The 8,014-nt window shown below is 34.0% G+C and overlaps 1 non-coding gene across 1 annotated transcript; it reads left to right on the plus strand.

Annotated features, from left to right (window-relative positions):
• The first annotated feature begins 301 nt into the window (after positions 1 to 301).
• LOC143678398 (U1 spliceosomal RNA) lies at positions 302 to 464 on the plus strand. The gene has a single exon (XR_013173210.1). It is a non-coding gene; the product is annotated as a U1 spliceosomal RNA (small nuclear RNA).
• Positions 465 to 8,014: the final 7,550 nt, after the last annotated feature.

Consider the following 8,014-nt stretch of genomic DNA (forward strand, 5'->3'; position numbering starts at 1 on the left):
GATGTGAAAGGAGGACCATTGTGGTAAAAGGATTTTTCTAGGAGAATTAGCTATCAATCACAGTATCATAGTGAAGATTCAAATTCAAATCTTCCCAAGCCTAGTGCTTCATCCAATACACCAGAGCTGACTAGTTGATGAAAACAAGGTTAAATCCTGACAAATTCATGAACACAGGAAGAGAAATGAGAAAATCTCTGCTGCTGTTAGGTTGAAGTATTTGTCATGTTTTAGATTTTTAGAGTTATAAGATATTTAAAGAAATTTTAGAGAAAATTTGTATATATTAAAAGTGTGTATAATACTTACCTGGCAGGGGAGATACCATGATAACGAAGGTGGTTTTCCCAGGGCGAGGCTTATCCATTGCGCTTTGGATGCTCTGACCCCTGCGATTTCCCCAAATGTGGGAAACTCGACTGCATAATTGTGGTAGTGGGGGACTGCGTTAGTGCTCTCCCCTGGTTAAAAAAATAATAATAATTGAAAAAGTGTATATAAAATAAAATTGCTTAAATGCAGGCTCTCGACTGTTACGATAGCAGAGTTAATGCCAAAGGATTTGTGCCCTGTACTACAGTTTTAATCTAGAGAGACATAAACTGCCTTCATTTTGGCCCATTTACAACTTTGGCCCATTTGCAATCTCTACATCACAACCTAGCCTTCACCTGCATTCATTTTAAGAAATGTTTTTATTTCTTAAATAAAATAAAAAAGAATGAGAATTCTAGATACTTTAGGTATCCCCAAAATTCTGATTCACAGAAATCAGCAAATGTCCCAAAGAATTGGTAGGGCAGAAAATGTCAGAATATGATTTGGCTTGGCTGGCAATATTCTCCTTTTATTATTTTCTTTGAGACATGAACTCATTAACTCAAAATGTTTTTAAATTCCAAAGTAGAATTTTAGGTTACAATTAAAATAGTTGTAAGAAATGACTGTTGAACCTAATGAAAACAAATATCTGATTAAAAATTGTACTACAACTTAGATCCAGTTTCCTTGAAGGGTATGTGGGGGTGAATGAGAAAACTGGAAATTATTTAGTCAGATGGAAAATGAAAATAAAACCTACCTATTTTTATTTCAATTTGAAATCTTCAGTGCTTAATTGACACGGACACTTCTTGCTTCCTGCAGAGTGAGATCATTTGAAATCCTTCTTCTTCTCTCATTTTGCCAACCAACCATTTCAAAATTACAGTTAAATTAAAGGCACTGCTTCTTATTTGCTGTATACTGGAACTCAGCTCTCCCCTTAGAGAGTTCTGAGCTTGTTCAATGAGGCATAGCACTTAATTTCATTTGCAGAATTTCTGCTAACTTTCCACAAATTAAATGAGATCACTGCTTCCCCTGTAGGCTAATGGGACGTCTATGTTTGTTCACAGTTAATGTCCTTACATCTCGTTTTCATGGTTTAATGTTTAATAATGAATCAATGATAGAATTGAAAATACCATTAAAAAAAACCTTTCATATTATTATCTCTGTGGAACCTTAGACCTCTTCTAGCTCAAAGGGTTGAAAACTTGGATGTTTCCAGGGGCAGACCATATAAATGTATGAACTGAGCTAGATATAAGCAAATAGAGTGAGTTGGGTCCTGTGATAATCTGAAAAAGATTTCCTATCATAAAGTATGAAGATTAAGATTAAGAAAAACATGTCAGGCATACAAACAATTCTGTTGGAAATTTCTTAGGAAATTTGTCCTAAGCCTCATCAGTTTGTGAACATGATCTTGCACACCTCTCCCATTTTATACCTTAGGAAATAATCAGTGAACAAAACAATTTAAATAATTACCACATTCATTTTTGATCCCTGTTACAATATTTGAACAACTATGCCAGCACAAACTTGTACTGAAGATAAACTGTGCACATTCATGATTGTGACCCCAAAAGAGGAAAAACAATGTGCCTGTTAGAAGAAAAAGATTTGTATTAGATTAAGGTAAAGAAGCAAATAACAGGAATCAGAGTACGGAGAACATTAAATAGGAAAGATGAGGACCTAATAGAAAACTCATCTTTTAGAAGGGGCTGGGTCAGGGTAGCAGGTATAATTTAGAAGATTCAACTAATTAAGTAAGGTAGAAATGTCAGCTATATAAAGAGAAAGCAAAAGTTAGTAGGGATGTTAGTCAGACTGACCATCATAGTCTTTATTTTTCTCTATTTTGGTTTTGAGCTTAAGACTAATGGCAGGCATTTTCAAGCAACCAAATTATAAACTAGCAGAGTATATCTATATATTGCATATGCCTTTGTTAATTAAATGTAGTATACTATTTCTTTATTAATTCAGGATTTTGTAAAGAATTCCAAGATACCTGTTTAAATAATTATAAACAGTGAAATTATTTGGAGACAGAGGGGAAAACATATAACTTTATACAATTTTCTATTTCCTGGGAAGAAGGAGAGATGGCAAACCCAAGCTTGCTTACTCATGTGAGCAAAATTAAAAAAAAGAGCAATAATCCATGGAATGGAATGTATGTTTACATTTATAGGATGATTTATATATGCTAGCTCTTCTAGTGCGAAATTATGCCAATTCCTCATATTTGGCAAAAAGGAAAAAATCACTAATATATTATTTCATAAAGCATTGTTTTCAAGTTCTGGGTTTCACTAAAATTTTAAAAAGCCTCTTAAGAAATTAACATTTTTTAAAAATACATAGTTTCACTATCCCTTTGCTCCTTTAGAAAAAAATTTATTCTTTTAACTAGTGTAGTACTTCAGCATCTACAATATGTAGATGTGAGGCACTTTTTATAGAGGACATTTGGCTGGAATTTTTCCAAATTTGTGAATTTTAACTCTAGGAAATGTTCTTAACAGTGTGTTTCTAGTTGCCCTATAAAAAAAAAAGAATTTCATTGAATGAAAAAGTTGTTAGGAAAAACTCTTTCTTACCTTGGTATAAAGAAGCTTTCTGGCATGTGCAAGGATAGATCAGTGGTAGAATTTCGCCTGTCATGCTAGAAACCTGGGTTTGATTCCCGGCCCATGTACTTTCCAAAGCAAATAAATCAACAAAAATTCAACAAATAGTGCTGTGATAACAGGATGCTCATGTCGGAAAAGAATGAAATGTGACTCCTGTCATACAGCACATACACACACAAAGAAGCTTTTGGGGAACAGATTCATTGTTTATACTATGAATGAAGAGACCTGTTTAAAACTGGGACCTCTTATTATTTTAGTAGTAAACTGAAAACAATGCATGAAATCCTGTTTCTTCATGAAGTTAGGCAAAGGAAGTCAGGATAGCAGGTTTAGATGATTCAACCAATGAAGAAGAAATGTTTCAAATGAAGGAAACAGTTCAGATTGAAAGAATTAGGAGGATCTGAAATCATAAATGATATAATCAGTTACCTCTTTGGAAGGTAATTTAGAATGAGAAGAGAGGCATACGAGCTGATTTATCTCAAAAGTAGACTTTCAGGGAGTTAACCAAATATTTAGAGATTTTAAGAGCTTCTTAAAGGCACAATGAAAAAGGGGTAGAAAAATAATTTTAATGTATTTAACGTGTACATTTTAACATTTGAATATAAACTGGAAACAAATTATTTTAAAGAGGTGATGAAAATGACCTCAAACAATTAAAAAGTGGAAGATGTTCTGATATTTAGAGAAATTCTGATACCAGATGCTCCATTTGAAATAGATTTAATGGTCTTTAAATTTCTGGCAATACTTGCTTACCAAAAGTGATTTTCAATGGCAATCCCTTAACCTGCTAATCCCCGAATCCCTTCTTGTTCTTTAGATGATGAGGTAGCCCATTGAAAATTGTCTCATCCAGTCTCTCCTAAATCACCTTTCTGTACATCTTCTGTATGAATTCTTTGTAAAAGTAGTACTTTACTACTAAGAAAGTAATCAAATGCTAAATTGTGAAATAAACCATCAACAGATTTAAAATCCCTACAAATACGTATATTACCAAATGTATTTAAATAAAATGACATTAATTGTTCAAATAAGGGATGGAAAAAGAGAACACATTTTTTAATAGGGAAGGAGGAAAATTACTTGCTCTGGGACACCATACTCCATGATAAAAATGCCGGAACAGATGGGTTCAGTGGCTTGGCACATGACATTTAAAATGTTTCTAAACATATGCCACATAGATTCTTTTATATTTTATATTTTAATTTTAAGTGTTTGTCTAACTTTACAGAGAGTTGTGAACTCCTTGAAGTCAGATTCTGTATTCTGTTTTCAACAGTAAACCAGTTTCTAACAATTAGATATTCTGTCCATAAATATTTAATAAAATAACAAAGATAGTTTGTTTAAAAATGAATTTTTGATTGATACATACAGAATTTTCTATATTGCCCTTTTCTGGAATTTTCTGTCTTCACTAAGGCACTAAAATATAGGGACATGGTATGGATAGTAACTAACTGGCTTTTATAGGTCATACCTTAAAATTTCAGTACAGCTCAAGTGACAGAGACATCATACTTGTTAAGAAAAAAAAAATGTCATATTTTTTGTGTAAGTCCTGAGGAAAGGGTAGGATAAAGCGTAGATGTTCTTGATCTCTGTAGTGCACCCGTGTAGTTATTTGAAATACCCATGTTCATAATTCAATCATATCTTCTTGAGTGATATCTGATTATAATTATGGCGCTGCCTTTATGTTCCAAGAGAAAACTTGCTTTCTTCCATGTTTAATGCATCACACTTTTCTCTAGGATAGTAAGACAAAAAAAATCATCAAAAAGTCAACAAGCATTTACAAAAACCCTCCTGTAGATGCTCTGGTACTTAAAGAATAAAAGAAAACAAAGAACCCAGGACTGTTTCTTTAGAAGTCCACAATAAGACTGGGAAACCAAGCAATATAAACTCACATGATTACTGAATATACTGGAATATACATGAAGTAAACAAATGGTTTGCCAGCATATGATATAAATCATAAATAGAAAATGAGGCCTCTTCACTTAGATGACTTTCTGCTTTTAAATCCAGGTAGAAGCACTTCACCCCATAATACTAGGGTAGATCTTAAGACTTGCTCCTTGATTTTTCAATGAATAACTGCCTTCAACATGTTTTAGGCAGAAAAATTGGTTGCAGGCAATGAGAACCTCCTCAATTTAGCTCAAGATGAAGGGATTTATTGAAAATGCATATTTTCAAAATTTAAAGAATAACAACTAGATTTCAGCAAGGGTGGCAAACAGGATAGCTGCAGGGAGCTCAGCTACAGGAGTTCATGAACCTTTACTCTGATCATCTGCCATTACCTCAGCTAGCAAATTATTATGTTTCTGTGTGTCTTACTTCACATTCTCAAAAGGGAGTCTGATTAATTCAGATTAGTTTATGGAGTGTATCCTCTGGGATTGGATAAAAGCCACTCTTGGCTCAACCAGCTATGTCAGGGGACTGGCACTGCTAATTAAGAATAAGCAAGAAGAAACAAGATTTTTCCGTAGTAGAGATGTATATAATGCCTGTATATATTTATTCTCATGTGAATTTATAATATGGAATAGATTATATTTATATAAATAAAATGCAATTATCTTATTCTAGGAAGGTATATTATAGGCATGTTGTTTACAATTCTTACTCCTGTGTATTCAACATTAGTGAATGGTACACTAGCTACCCAATTGCACAAGTCAAAACCCCATTAATTGGCTTATTTACCTTGCCCCACACATCCAATCAATCACAAGTCCTAATTCCTGTACATCCTAATAACATATATTGCAATCACCTCTTCATAAGTGAAATTTCTCCATTATATTATAAAATCTATGGGAAAAAGGACTGTGTCTGGATTTTGCAGAGTTTTAAGTCCCTGGCACCAGTTGACGCATGATAAATAGTGAATGAAACAGTAAATCAGTGACTCAGTGACCATGTAATATTCTTGGAGATTCAATAAAAATATTTTGAAAATTTCCCTTCCCCATTCCATAACCCTAAAGTTCCAATTTGGAATAAAGATCTATGCTCTGGGGATAAGGAAATGAATAAGCTAGATTAAGTTATCTCGTTCTCTTGGAATTTACATGCTAGTACATGAAAATAGGTGATAAAGATGGAAGCAATGATAAAGTTAAAGATGTGTAGATGTGTAGTTTCTGTAAACAAAAATGAACATGATTATGTGATAGAGTGATTGAATGGGAGGTTAACTATTCTAGCCAGGGTAGTCAAGTCAAGTCAGAAAGTCTTTTCTGAGGAGTTACTATTTGAACAAAGATGTGTGACAAGGAACTGTTGGTACAAATATTTGGTATAGAGAATTCTAAAAATATAAAGAAAGAGAAAAGGAAAAAGAGAAGGGGGAAGGAAATGAAGGGGGGAAGGAAGGAAACCAATGTGAGTGAGAAAGAGGATGGAAAGGTGAATGATCATAGGACATTGTAGGTTATGGGAATAAGTTGACATGAAGTACTTTGACCTTGATTAATTTCTATTATGATCAGTCTGGCTGCTATGTGAAAAATAGATTGTAGAGTGGCAGAAAAACAAATTAATAAAGGAAAGTAGCAACCAAGATGAAGAAAGGATGATAGACCTTTGATAGGCCTAAGGTAAACCAAATTATACATATATTAGATATTAAAATAGGTGGGTGGATAAAGAAAATATACAAGAGATAGAATCAGCAGGATTTGAAAACAGCTTCCGGAATCCTGCTTTAGGGAGTGCCGGGATGTAGGGAAGAAAAAGAGGATAATTAAGTCTCACTCCTAGAAGTTTGGCTGGAATAAAGGCATTGAGGTGTCATTTTAAATGTAGGGAGGACTGGAATCAAGAGCTGAGTTTAAGGTGCTTATTAGGCATTCAGGTGAGGATGTCAAATAGGTGTTTGGGTATATAGATCTATTTGATGAATATTTCTGGACTCAAAATATATATTTGAAGCATTAGCATATCCGTAATATTTAAAGCCATAAGAGTAGCTTTAAATCATTCCCCAAGAGACATAATTTCATATCACAGTTGGATCATTAGAAAAATTAAGGTAGTCTCACTAGCTGGTGTATCTGTAATAATTTAACTATCAAATACTGTGATCTCATAAATGAATATATTAGCACTTCTCCCAAATAATTCTTCAGAATTTGTTTATCTATGATTGCAATATCTACACCCCTCTCCCACCCCACCCCCTTCCCCTGCATGAATCATTAGATGAATCTTGGGAAGGGTCTCTTTGGTTACATCTGTGCTTTAACAAATGCCTATAATATACTGGGTTAAGGAACTTGTGATAGCCTCTGTAAGTGCCCTTGTGGCAGACAGATTAAAGTGGTTCCTAGTAATCAATGACTCCTGGAATTTCCTACCCTTGATTATGAGCAAGATTTGTAACTTGCTTCTAGCCTATTGAATGCAGCAAAGTTGACAAGATATATGTGATTGCATTAAATAAGATTGTAGAATCTTTCTTGCTGATGCTCCTATTGTGACTTTAAGGAAGCAAGTGGCCATGTTGGAAAGGTCCATGTGGCAAGGAACTGAGGGCAACTTCCAGCTGATAATCATCAAGAAACTAAGACCCTCAGTTTTACCCACAAAGACCTGAAACTCGCCAACCAGCACGTGAGTTTGGAAGCAAGTCTTTGCCCAGTCAAGCTTCAGATGAGATCATAACCCCGATTGAGACTTTGATCACAGCCATGTGAGATCCTGAAGCAGAGGGCCCAGCTTAACTGTTCACAGAAAGTGTGAGATAATGTGTGTCATTTTAAGCTGCTAAATTTGTGGGTAATATTGTTATACAGCAATGGATAATTAGTAGAGCCAAATTTTATTTTCTTTCTGAATGCAATTTTTAAATTATTAACAGCAAAGTCTCATTTTAAATTCTAAGTTTATAGTATTATTGTGCACAACCATTTAGTATAGACTTGAATGGAACTCTAAAATGGTTTGGTTAGCAAGATAAAGAACAAATGTCTGTAAATCATCAATACTTTTCTTTTGATTCCTCTTTC

This window comes from Tamandua tetradactyla, chromosome 3 (assembly GCF_023851605.1).
Source record: "Tamandua tetradactyla isolate mTamTet1 chromosome 3, mTamTet1.pri, whole genome shotgun sequence".
In the NCBI taxonomy this organism is placed as follows: Eukaryota; Metazoa; Chordata; class Mammalia; order Pilosa; family Myrmecophagidae; genus Tamandua; species Tamandua tetradactyla.